This window comes from Ranitomeya variabilis, chromosome 2, assembly GCF_051348905.1.
Source record: "Ranitomeya variabilis isolate aRanVar5 chromosome 2, aRanVar5.hap1, whole genome shotgun sequence".
In the NCBI taxonomy this organism is placed as follows: Eukaryota; Metazoa; Chordata; class Amphibia; order Anura; family Dendrobatidae; genus Ranitomeya; species Ranitomeya variabilis.
In genome coordinates this window covers 699,014,977-699,029,174 of record NC_135233.1, presented here as the reverse complement: position 1 = coordinate 699,029,174, position 14,198 = coordinate 699,014,977, and the positions used below count along the sequence as shown (strand labels likewise).

Below are 14,198 nucleotides of genomic sequence, written 5' to 3'. Positions count from 1 at the left end.
CCATATCTATCTATCTTGAGAAAGGCTCATTGTAGCCAAAACAGCGCCAGGCCACCAGGGCTATTAATTTTTTTTGTATTTTGGTAAATATTGGAGTGCTGCCTCTTTTTTTTCATTTTTATTTATCTAACATGCATCTAATTATCTATCTATATATCTGTCTGATTATTTTTCTATCTAATTATTTATCTAATATCAATCTATATCCTTCAATTATCTATTATCTATCATCGGTCTCATATCAATATCTATCTATTAAATTATCTGATTATCTATCTAATATGTATATAATTAATTGTCCATCTGTCTATATATCTATCTAATATCTGTCTAATAATCTATATAATTATCTAGCTATTCTGTTTATCTATCTAATTATCTATCGTTTTAATTATCTATAAATGTATCTAAAAAAGCAAAAACGTAGGCAGCACTCAATAGCAAATGACATTTAATTAAATTGGCTTGACAAAGACTCACTTGCTCTTGAGCTCAAATATTCCCAATTATTTACTGCCAATAAATACACTATTTCTCCATGGAATTTGTTATAGATTGCCATCCACCTTTTGCTTTTTTGCGAACCACAAGTTGGTGGGTTACAAACTGTGTGCTGGTACTTATACCTTAACCTTTACTTATCTATTATCTGTCTGTCCTCCAGCTATTACCTTCTTTCTTTTTTGCTATGTATCTACTTATCTATCATCTATAGCTATAATTGATTTTTCTAACAAAAGTCTATCGATCTATCTGTCTCTTACTGTGTGTTATCTATGTTTCTACTTACTTGCTATCTCTCACTAAATATACATATATTCATATACAGTACAGACCAAAAGTTTGGACACACCTTCTCATTTAAAGATTTTGCTGTATTTTCATGACTATGAAAATTGTAAATTCACACTGAAGGCATCAAAACTATTAATTAACACGTGGAATTATATACTTAACAAAAAAGTGTGAAACAACTGAAATTATGTCTTATATTCTAGGTTCTTCAAAGTAGCCACCTTTTGCTTTGAAGACTGCTTTGCACACTCTTGGCATTCTCTTGATGAGCTTCAAGAGGTAGTCACCGGGAATGGTCTTCCAACAATCTTGAAGGAATTCCCAGAGATGCTTAGCACTTGTTGGCTCTTTTGCCTTTACTCTGCGGTCCAGCTCACCCCTAACCATCTCGATTGGGTTCAGGTCTGGTGACTGTGGAGGCCAGGTCATCTGGCGTAGCACCCCATCACTCTCCTTCTTGGTCAAATAGCCCTTACACAGCCTGGAGGTGTGTTTGGGGTCATTGTCCTGTTGAAAAATAAATGATGGTCCAAGTAAACGCAAACCGGATGGAATAGCATGCCGCTGCAAGATGCTGTGGTAGCCATGCTGGTTCAGTATGCCTTCAATTTTGAATAAATCCCCAACAGTGTCACCAGCAAAACACTCCCACACCATCACACCTCCTCCTCCATGCTTCACGGTGGGAACCTGACATGTAGAGTTCATCCGTTCACCTTTTCTGCTTCGCACAAAGACACGGTGGTTGAAACCAAAGATCTCAAATTTGGACTCATCAGACCAAAGCACAGATTACCACTGGTCTAATGTCCATTCCTTGTGTTCTTTAGTCCAAACAAGTCTCTTCTGCTTGTTGCCTGTCCTTAGCAGTGGTTTCCTAGCAGCTATTTTACCATGAAGACCTGCTGCACAAAGTCTCCTCTTAACAGTTGTTGTAGAGATGTGTCTGCTGCTAGAACTCTGTGTGGCATTGACCTGGTCTCTAATCTGAGCTGCTGTTAACCTGCGATTTCTGAGGCTGGTGACTCGGATAAACTTATCCTCAGAAGCAGGGGTGACTCTTGGTCTTCCTTTCCTGGGGCGGTCCTCATATGAGCCAGTTTCTTTGTAGCGCTTGATGGTGTTTGCCACTGAACTTGGGGACACTTTCAAAGTTTTCCCAATTTTTCAGACTGACTGACCTTCATTTCTTAAAGTAACGATGGCCACTCGTTTTTCTTTAGTTAGCTGCTTTTTTCTTGCCATAATACAAATTCTAAGTCTATTCAGTAGGACTATCAGCTGTGTATCCACCAGACTTCTGCACAACACAACTAATGGTCCCAACCCCATTTATAAGGCAAGAAATCCCACTTATTAAACCTGACAGGGCACACCTGTGAAGTGAAAACCATTCCCGGTGACTACCTCTTGAAGCTCTTCAAGAGAATGCCAAGAGTGTGCAAAACAGTCATCAAAGCAAAAGGTGGCTACTTTGAAGAACCTAGAATATAAGACATATTTTCAGTTGTTTCACACTTTTTTTTGTTAAGTACTGTATATAATTCCACATGTGTTAATTCATAGTTTTGATGCCTTCAGTGTGAATGTACAATTTTCATAGTCATGTAAATACAGAAAAATCTTTAAATGAGAAGGTGTGTCCAAACTTTTGGTCTGTACTGTATATAGTTTGGAATTCAAGAATTCAGTGTAGTTTAAAGATACGGTAACTGTTTTTGTCCTTGTTTCTTGCACTCCATAGTAGTGTTGATACTGCTGTATACTGCACTTACTAACACCGTTCCTATTCACACGTCGTACCTGATTAGGTATTTATTGTATGTTTGCATTTGGTTAGGCAGAATATTAGGAATGTTGCTGGTGGGTAGCTTGTGAGTGGCAGTATTAATTAACTGATTACCTCTAGTCTCTGATTTTGTAGGTCATAGAACTACATAAATATGCAAAATAAAATTGATGTGAGGCAATATTCAGCGCAGCATTCATTGTAGCTCATAAATCTGAATCCATGTTTGGGAACAGCACATTCGTTTTCCTGCAGGGATTCCAGCTTAGACGAAGAATTTTAACAGAATATTCACACTATGTTCTTTCCATTTCTATATGAGGAACCTATTCCTGAGGGAGAAGCATTTAGAAACTGTGTCCTTTCGAAAATGGATAACTAGTCCCCATCATAGCAGATCACACATGGCCACTGGATTGAAGCCTTAGGTCTCTTCACATTGCAGTATTCTGCTCAGTATTTTGTAAGTTGTATGCAACTTTGTAATTTTTTATTCAGAAAAAAAGGACATTTTTCAAAATGGTTTTAATCAAAATAAATATCTTACCATTTCCTGTATACAGCTCTAATACTGACTTTTGTGTCTCCATGGTTACTGACTACAAACTAAGCGGATCCTATAGTCATACATCACTCTTTGAAATGTCCCCCCTTCTTGCTAAACTACATATGGTGAAATGATTTGTAAAGGAATTTGAGTAACACATCACGATCAAACTGTAGGTGATCTGTACGAAGGATGACATTGGAGAGATCACACAGAATCCCACTTCGGCCACCACATGTGATGAGCCCGCACCTCACCATCCCGCCTGACGTCACTATTACGTCGAAGGGATCACGCGGTGCAGTCTCCTCTCTTCCGCACCCCCTGGGGAGATGTAAGGTCAGGTTTGCACAGGTTTACACACACATCCACATAGGCCCTCGGTGAGTGAGAGAAGGTGGCTAATGCAGCCGCTGACGTGGCACCACACTCACAACCTGACAGGCCCCTTTCACTAGCACCAGTGAAACAGCGCCTGGTTAGCCTGTTAGGACTGCCACCAGGTCCTCGCTAGATTTAAGCCCAGTCCGTTAACTGGATTATATTGGGTCAGAAACCAGCCCCGTTAGCATGTGAAGTTAAAACCGAGAAAACGGACATGTGGATTCATAGATGGAGATAAAAGAGCAGCCCAAGATTAAATTATATATTTAATCTCTTTAAGGACACATTAGACAAAACACTATATACATAAAAAATGGTTATACAGTACATATAGAGTGGTCAGATATGGAAATGCAGGTGGTAGTACAAAAGTGGAGGCAGATGATTCAAAACTCAGCAGTGTGAACAAGTCCTTAGTCTAAAGGCCCCGTCTCACTAAGCGATTTACCAACGATCACGACCAGCGATACGACCTGGCCGTGATCGTTGGTAAGTCGCTGTGTGGTCGCTGGGGAGCTGTCACACAGACAGCTCTCTCCAGCGACCAACGATCAGGGGAACGACTTCGGCATCGTTTAAACTGTCTTCAACGATGCCGAAGTCCCCCTGCAGCACCCGGGTAACCAGGGTAAACATCGGGTTACTAAGCGCAGGGCCGCGCTTAGTAACCCGATGTTTACCCTGGTTACCAAAAAAAACAAACACTACATACTCGCCTTTCGGTATCCAGGTCCCTTGCCGTCCGCTTCCTGCTCTGACTGAGATCCGGCCGTACAGTGAGAAGTGAGAGCAGCAGTGACGTCACCGCTGCGCTCTGCTCTCAGTGTACGGCCGGGAGTCAGTGAGAGCAGGAAGCAGACGGCAAGGGACCTGGACACCGAAAGGCGAGTATGTACTGTTTGTTTTTTTTGGTAACCAGGGTAAACATCGGGTTACTAAGCGCGGCCCTGCGCTTAGTAACCCGATGTTTACCCTGGTTACCAGTGAAGACATCGCTGGATCGGTGTCACACACACCGATTCAGCGATGTCAGCGGGGCCTCAACGACCAAAAAAAGGTCCAGGCCATTCCGACACGACCAGCGATCTCGCAGCAGGGGCCTGATCGCTGGTACGTGTCACACATAGCGAGATCGCTATGGAGGTCGCTGTTGCGTCACAAAACTTGTGACTCAGCAGCGATCTCGCTAGCGATCTCGCTATGTGAGACGGGGCCTTAATTCTGTGCTTATAAGGTGTGTGGAAGATATTCCCTAGGGGTGGCTCTCTGGAGAAGCTGACTGTTTAAACAATAATGGTGCAATGTTTAATTTACCACTTGTTGGCGCTGCTTGAAAACTTGTGGGACAGTTTTTTTTGTTACCTACTGGGCTAAAACTAATTTTTGCAATTGGGTACCATTAAAATGTTTTCCTCATTTGCTCTGAATACCATTTGTGTTGCATTATTTATTGCTGATTGCAGCCTGAGTTAGAATCTGTCAGAGTTTTCTGAGCTGCTCTCTGCTGATTTATGCCCAGATACCACATTAAAGTAGAATGTGCAGGGAAACAAGATGCCTGTCAAAGAGAAACAGAGCAAAATTTTTAATGCAACCCAATTGCAAAAATGATGTTTAGCCCCAAATACAAATGCTTCTCATTAAATTAGAATATCATCAAAAAGTTAATTTATTTCAGTTCTTCAATACAATAAGTGAAACTCATAAATGATATAGACACATTACAAACAGAGTGATCTATTTCAAGTGTTTATTTTTGTTTTTGTTGATGATTATGGCTTATAGCCTATGAAAACCCAAAAGTCTTTATCTCAATAAATTAGAATAATTAGCAAAAAAACACCTGCAAAGGCTTCCTAAGCGTTTAAAAGGGTCCCCTAGTCATGGGGAAGACTGCTGACTTGACAGATGTCCAGAAGACACACACAACAAGGAGGGTAAGCCACAAAAGGTCATTGCTAAAGAAGCTGGCTGCTCACAAAGTGCTGTATCCAAGCATATTAATGGAAAGTTGAGTGGATGGAAAAAGTGTGGTACAAAAAGATGCACAAGCAACCGGGATAACCGCAGCCTTGAAAGGATTGTTAACCCCTTAAAGACTCAGCCGATTTTGACCTTAAAGGGACACTGTCACCCCCCTCCAGCCATTCTAAACTAAAAGAGCCACCTTGTGCAGCAGTAATGCTGCATTCTACCAAGGTGGCTCTTTTAGTTTTAGGTTCAAGTATACCCAAAATAAAGCGATTTGATACTTAGCCACAATTCCTGTCTCTAGCCAGGGAGGCGGGTCCTCACTCCCCAGCTCGAACTGCTCCTCTGCCGTCACTCCAATCTTCATGGTCTTTCGGCGCCACCCCCTCAGCTCTGTTTACGTTTCAAAACCGGCGCCTGCGCTGTGGACTACTGTGCTGCGCAGGCGCTGTAAGCTCTGGCCGTCTGACGTCCCAGCCAGGCTTGCACACTGCGCCTGCGCGGGCAGTGCGGTCACCCACCTTTGGAATCCCAGCCCCGCACTGTGTTATGCATTATGCACAGGCTGACACACGCAGTGCGCATGCCCAGGAATCCTAGCCCCGCACTGTGCATAATGCATAACACAGTGCGGGGCTGGGATTCCAAAGGTGGGTGGCCGCACTGCCCGCGCAGGCGCAGTCTACAAGCCTGGCTGGGACGTCAGACGGCCAGAGCTTACAGCGCCTGCGCAGCACAGTAGTCCACAGCGCAGGCGCCGGTTTTGAAGCGTAAACAGCGCTGAGGGGGCGGCGCCGAAAGACCATGAAGATTGGAGTGACGGCAGAGGAGCGGTTCGAGCTGGGGAGTGAGGACCCGCCTCCCTGGCTAGAGACAGGAATTGTGGCTAAGTATCAAATCGCTTTATTTTGGGTATACTTGAACCTAAAACTAAAAGAGCCACCTTGTTAGAATGCAGCATTACTGCTGCACAAGGTGGCTCTTTTAGTTTATAACGGCTGGAGGGGGGTGACAGTGGTCCTTTAATGACCAGGCCATTTTTTGCCATTCTGACCAGTGTCCCTTTATGAGGTAATAACTCAGGAATGCTTCAACGGATTCTGAGATTGTTTTTTCGTGACATATTGGGCTTCATGTTAGTAATAAATTTAAGCTGATAATTTTTGCGTTTATTTGTGAAAAAAACAGAAATTTGGCAAAAATTGTGAAAATTTTACAATTTTCAAATTTTGAATTTTTATTCTGTTAAACCAGAGAGTTATATGACACAAAATAGTTAATAAATAACATTACCCACATGTCTACTTTACATCAGCACAATTTTGGAAACAAAATTTTTTTGCTAGGAAGTTATAAGGGTTACAATTTGACCAGCGATTTCTCATTTTTACAACAAAATTTACAAAACCATTTTTTTAGGTACCACCTCACATTTGAAGTTAGTTTGAGGGGTCTATATGGCTGAAAATACTCAAAAGTGATGCCATTCTAAAAACTGCACCCCTCAAGGTGCTCAAAACCACATTCAAGAAGTTTATTAACCCTACAGGTGCTTCACAGCAGCAGAAGCAACATGGAAGGAAAAAATGGACATTTCACTTTTTAGTCACAAAAATGATCTTTTAGCAACAATTTTTTTTATTTTCCCAAGGGTAAAAGGAGAAACTGGACCCCGAAAGTTATTGTATAATTTGTCCTGAGTACGCCGATACACCATATGTGGGGGGGAACCACTGTTTGAGCGCACGACAGGGCTCGGAAAGGGAAGGAGCGCTATTTGACTTTTTGAATGAAAAATTGGTTCCAATCTTTAGCGGACACCATGTCGCGTTTGGAGAGCCCCTGTGTGCCTAAATATTGGAGCTCCCCCACAAGTGACCCCCCCAATGAACTTATCTACATGCATAGTGAGCACTTTGAACCCCAAGGTGCTTCACAAATTGATCTGGAAAAATGAAAAAGTACTTTTTTTTTCACAAAAAATTTCTTTTAGCCTCAATTTTTTCATTTTTACATGGGCAACAGGATAAAATGGATCCTAAAATTTCTTGGGCAATTTTGGGGTAACCACTGTTTGGGCACACGTTGGGGCTTGGAAGAGAAGTAGTGACGTTTTGAAGTGCAGACTTTGATGGAATGGTCTGCGGGGGCGTCACGTTGCGTTTGCAGAGCACCTGATGTGCCTAAACAGTAGAAACCCCCACAAGTGACCCCATTTTGAAAATTAGACCTCCCAAGGAACTTATCTAGATGTGTGGTGAGCTCTTTGAACCCCCAAGTGCTTCACAGAAATTTATAAAGCAGAGCCGTGAAAATAAAAAATCATTTTTTCCCACAAAAATAAGTTTTTAGCCCCCATTTTGTTATTTTCCCAAGGGTAACAGGAGAAATTAGACCCCCAAAGTTGTGCAATTTTTCCTGAGTACACTTATGCCCCAAATGTTTGAGTAAACCACTGTTTGGGCGCACGTCGGTGCTTGGAAGGGAGGGAGCACCATTTGATTTTTTGAACGCAAGATTGGCTGGAATCAATGGTGGCGCCATGCCTCGTTTGGAGACCCCTGATGTGCCTAAACAGTGGAAACCCCTCAATTCTAACTCCAACACTATTCCCAACACACCCCTATCCTAATCCCAACTCTAGCCATAACCCTAATCACAACCCTGACCCCAACAGAACCCTAACCACAACCCTAATCCCAACACATCCCTAACCCTAATCCCAACCCAAACCATAACCCTAACCACAAGCCTAACCCTAACCCTAACACACCCCTAACCCTAATCTTAGCCCTAATTCCAAACCTAACTGTAATTCCAACCCTAACCCTAAGGCTATGTGCCCACGTTGCAGATTCATGTGAGGATTTTTCCACACAGTTTTAAAAAAGATGGCCAGTCTGAGGATTGCAATGCGATTCTGGGGCATACAGCACTCTGAGTCTCAGTGACGCTGGCCGAGAGGGGTGGGCGGAATAATTAATGGTCCGGCAGACACATCGAGATAAAGGCCCTGGTGCAAAAACAATATATGGGCCCTTTGCAGCCCAAGAGCTGCTAAAAATGCAAAATTGCACATGATTTGGAAGTAGAAATTGGCTCCCTTACAAGCGGCTGCACAGGTTGCACCAATGATATGTCCACCCCTGGGCGGCATTATGGGTGAGAGAAGGAGTGAATATTCATTAAACATATATACACTTAGCTAGTCAGTGACAGCGGAAGAGGGGTGGGCAGGATTATGGGCAAGGGAAGTCATATGTGAGGTAATACATTTGTCCTGGGCTTACAGCAAGACAAGGGGGTCACGTAGAGAAATAAAAATTACATATCCCGAAGGGGCTGCCTAAGCACTATTTCAAGATGCTATTAGTATACTACAAAGAAATTACCTGACAGATTCTCTTTAAGGTACCCGCTTACAAGTAGAGATTGTACAAAGCGGAGAATCCCGTAAAAAAATATTTCCTCAAAAGAACTAGTATATGAAGCTTAAAGCACAACTCCAGCAATTTTTTTATTGCATCCTGCTCCCTATTTCATACTCACCTGCCAACACCTTCATCGTTTTCCAGTGTAGCTCCCATCAGTCTTCTGTAAAAGTGACCTGCCGGGCAGCTCCAGGTTACTTTTCAATACAAGTCTATGAGTGTCTCTTTGTGGCTGTCATAGACTTGCATTGAGAGTTTGTGACATAGCTTGAGACTTCTGTCCAGACAGAAGCTGCGCTCACAAAATAGTGTCGCAGGACTGGAGCGGTGCCTAAAAATGGTGATGACGCCAGAGGGTAAGTATATGACCGGTGACAAGAGTCTTGCATTTAAAGCACCACTCCAGCGCAGAAAAGAAAACCTGCTGGAGTGATGCTTTAATTGTGTCAGTTGATAACTGATTAGCTAGAAAAAGAGAGGGCAGCATTCTAAATGCCTGAAGGGACACTAAGCAGTGACATAACAGTCAGCTGACTCCACATGATAAGTATTGTGCACACACGTTACCAATGAACCACAAAAAGTACCACCAAGTCAAGTGACCTACAGTATTATATTCAAATTTGTTTTTTTTCTTCAAAGAGGTTGTTCACTACTCGGATAACCCCTTCTCAATGCCTATGACTCCCCTTTGTAAAAAAATAACACCGTGAAGCATGGAGGAGGAGGTGTGATGGTGTGGGGGTGCTTTGCTGGTGACACTGTTGGGGATTTATTCAAAATTGAAGGCATACTGAACCAGCATGGCTACAACAGCATCTTGCAGCGGCATGCTATTCCATCCGGTTTGCGTTTAGTTGGAGCATCATTTATTTTTCAACAGGACAATGACCCCAAACACACCTCCAGGCTGTGTGGGTTATTTGACCAAGAAGGAGAATGATGGGGTGCTACGCAGATGACCTGGCCTCCATAGTCACCAGACCTAAACCCAATCGAGATGGTTTGGGGTGAGCTGGACCGCAGAGTGAAGGCAAAAGGGCCAACAAATGCTAAGCATCTCTGGGAACTCCTTCAAGATTGTTGGAAGACCATTTCCGGTGACAACCTCTTGAAGCTCATCAAGAGAATGCCAAGAGTGTGCAAAGCAGTTATCAAAGCAAAAGGTGGCTACTTTGAAGAACCTAGAATATAATACATATTTTCAGTTGTTTTACACTTTTTTGTTAAGTATATAATTCCACATGTGTTATTTCATAGTTTTGATGCCTTCAGTATGAATTTACAATTTTCATAGTCATGAAAATACAGAATAATCTTTAAATGAGAAGGTGTGTCCAAACTTTTGGGCTGTACTGTATATAGACTGTATTTATGTTTTCACAAATATTTGAATATTTGAGCCCATGGATCCATTCTATGTCCATTTTGCAAGCCGGCGAGAAAATACGGATGACACACGGGTAATTTTTGGAGAAAAAATCGCATCCTCGCATTGAATACGGATCACTGTTCAGAGAACTTTTCTGCGTACCTCGGCCGTAAAAAACTGACCGTATTTTTATACGTTAGGTGTGACACTGGCCTTAGAGTAACCTTTTGAAAGGGTGATCCCCTACTGACAGCTGCAGAGTCCATGTAACTTAACAAGGTCACATGACACCCTGAGATTGGCAGTGCCGACATCCTTGGAATGGTGATGCAATATGGCGCAGGGCGGTAGCTGTGGTCAAGGTACTCATTTCTTATGCCCTGGTTAGATGAATATGGGAGTCCTGGCTGGGTGAGAGGACTTGTACTGTGAGGGCGCTACGCCTGTGCAGCCCTCATGTAACCAATATTGATTGTTGGCCAGGACCAGATGTTTGAAAGTTCAACGAGGGAGACCAACAGATCAAAATAAACTTTTTACTGAACAATCAATTTTGGGGGGTTATATACAGTACATAGCGGGGGTATATATATATATCTATGTTTCCTTGATAATGTGTAACATTTCCCTCTCACAAATTCAATCCCTTTCTCTTCTCTCTCTTTCCTTGTTCTCTGCCTTCACTATTCCTTACTACACCACAACTCAGCTCGACTGTACAGTTCCAAGAGCAAAATTCCTTTACTCAAGCCGCAGTTCTTTGTCTTCTTACCCCACTGGGAAGCTATGGTGCCAGTATGGCAGATACTTATCTTGTCTTCTACTGACGCTCTGGAGCTCCCGCCCGGGGGCACTCTCTTTGTCTCTCATACGCCTTCCTATCTAGGCCCATTACCTTTAGGAGTTATAAATTCTGGGCCGTGCTGGAAGACGTCCTCTCTCAGGACCCGTTTTCGTTAAATCACCCTATATCTCAGTCATTCTTCCTAGTTTCTATTTTAGGTCACGCTATATTTTTAAAAGTCTCCTCTCACTACAAGGGAAACCCATGAAATGCGGCACTGCTCACACCAGATCTTAGGTCTCTTCTCTATGCACTCCAAACCCTATCTGAGGTCTCAACAGGAAACTGTCTCTTTCCCTTCAGCTTATCCCCTCCCACTCTGTGCTAGGTCTAACCATTAACTCCTGCTATCCCTACACTTTTAACGTACATCACATTTCACATAACACTACATAACATTATACTTGTTGAACATGGGCAATATGTTCATCTCCTTACAGTGACGCTGCAGGAGGTGAGAATAGATTGTTTTTTTTTTCTACAGAGCCCTGAAGTGATTAAAGAAATCTGTCAGTAGAATCAACCCCCCTAAGCCGTTTTTATGGGCATGCAGGCCATTGAAAGTTGAATAAAATTATATATTAATCTGTGTTCCAATGTCTTGTTACAGAGAAATCTCCTTCCAGGGCTTATTTTAAATGGAAGGGGCTTTACCAGTGTGAACCAGGCAATGACTGACAGTCTGTTCTCATAATCACACACAGCTCTTCAGTGAGATCAGAGCTGACACAGTACAGCAGAGCTAAGATAGTACAACAGAGCTGACATGGTACAGCAGAAGTGAACTTTGTCTCATTATAAAAACATTTGCAGTGATTGTCCTCTCACAGCTTTGTGAGAAGATAACTGTAAATCTGCTTGTTGTATTTGTAATGAGACAAGGTTCAACTCTACTGTACTGTGTGAACTCCAGACAATTTTCCATTTTTGCGCCTTTGTTTATCCTCCCCTTATTCCAGGACCATAACTTTTTTATTTTTCCATTGACATAGCTGTGTGAGGGCTTGTTTTTTGCAGGACGAGTTGTAATTTTGATTGATGCCATACATTTTACCATATGATGTACTTAAAAGTGGGAAACAAATTCAAAGGGCAGAGCACATTTTGCTCCAATCTGATTATCTTCCAATTTCATAATTCAGTGCCTAAATACACAGTGGCAGCAGAGCTGCTAAACAACATTATGGATTCTCCTTCATGTTGCACTGTTGACTAAAGCAAAATTAGCAAATATCCTGTAGTGAAAAAATAAAGAGCAATAATGCATGAAAATAATACTTGGGTACTTGGTAAACATAATTTTGATTAAAAAAACCTAAGGTCCATCCCACCACGACATGGTGACCCTATGCGTAATGGTCCTAACCTCAAGTATTAAAACCTTACCATGTGTCTACTGAAGTAAGTGTGAATAAGGCTCAGTCTAATGGATACCCAAATTAAAAAAATCATAGAGGAAACGGTGTAGATAACAAAATTAGCCAAAAAATGGTATCACTTGCCAGAAATCTGCAGGTGCACTGTGCGGATGGTCTGCGAGCTGTGCGGGGTGGTCTGCGGGCTGTGCGGGGGGGTCTGCGGGCTGTGCCGATGGCTGTGGGGTTGTGCGGTGGGTCTGCGGGCTGCACAGGGGGATCTGTGGGCTTTGAAGGGGGTCTGCAGGGCTGTGTGGATGGTCTTCAGGCTGCATGGGGGGTCTACGGGCTGTGCGGGGGGTCTGCGGGGCTGTGCGGGGGGGTCTGCGGGCTGTGCGGGGGAGTCTGCGGGCTGTGCGGGGGGATCTGCGGGCTGTGCGGGGGGTCTGCGGTGCTGTGCGGGGGGTCTGCGGGGCTGTGCGGGGGGGTCTGCGGTGTGCGGTGGGTCTGCAGGCTGCACGGGGGGTCTGCAGGCTGCACGGGGGGTCTGCGGGGCTGTGTGGATGGTCTGCAGGCTGCACGGGGGGTCTGCATGCTGCGCGAGGGGTCTGCGGGGCTGTGCGGGGGGTCTGCGGGCTGTGCGGGTGGTCTGCGGGCTGTGCGGGTGGTCTGCGGGCTGTGCTGGGGGTCTGCGGGGCTGTGCGGGGGGTCTGCGGGGCTGTTCGGTGGGTCTGCGGGGCTGTGCGGGGGCTCTGCGGGGTGGTGCCGTGGGTCTGTGGGCTGCGTGGGGGGTCTGCGGGGCTGTGCAGATGGTCTGCGGGCTGCGCGGGGGGGTCTACGGGCTGTATGTGTGTGTGTGCGTATGCAAGCATCGTCCGATGGGACTGCAAGTCCCATCGGGCTATGCCTGCTACACTGTCAATGAGTGACACATTAGCCAATGATGGGACAGTAGTAGTCAAATCATCCTGCTAATTTGTTGAATGTAAAAAAGAAAAAAAACATACAGAACAAGCAACATATAACATATAGAACATACAGTACATATCATAGATTACATACTTACCAATCACCTAATTCCCCGAAGCTCTCATCTCCTTTAATAAAAATAAAATAATAAACCAACCAATACTTACCTTTCCGCCATAGTCCAATTAATAACGAGGGTCCAGCGACGATCTCCCTAGTAGAACACTAACATCGGGTGATGTCAGTGTTCTACAGGGGCTCCAGCGATTAAATGACAGGCGGAGGTAATCCTCCGCTGTGTATCCCTCCGCCGCCGGCATTGCTGTAAAGTGAGAGACTGAACTCTGGTAACCTCAGTGATGCACTGCAGGAGCCATTGTCTCCTGTCAGTTCTTCACTGGGAGGCCCTATAGAGCAGTGACATCACCTAATGTCACTGTTCTATAGGGGAAATTGTTCTGTGACACTCGTTATTAATTGGACTGCGTCGGACAGGGAGTATACAGTTGGTTTATTTTTTTACTTTTTATTATAGGAGACCGAGGTCATTGCTTGGATCTGGGCATGCAATAAAAATATGAAAACCATGTTGTGTTTTATTACAATAAAATACTTTAGTCTTATGTGTGTGTGTGTTTTTAACTCTTTCCTACTAAAGGATTAATAATGGATAGGCATCTTATTGACGCTTCTCCATTTTTAACCTGGCTTAATGTCACCTTACAATAGCAACGTGACATT

General features: G+C 43.7%; 1 protein-coding gene across 2 annotated transcripts in view; it reads left to right on the top strand.

The window, feature by feature from the left end:
* TPD52L1 (TPD52 like 1) overlaps window positions 1-14,198 on the top strand; it is a 108,978-nt gene that overhangs the window by 1,975 nt on the left and 92,805 nt on the right. The window lies entirely within an intron of this gene.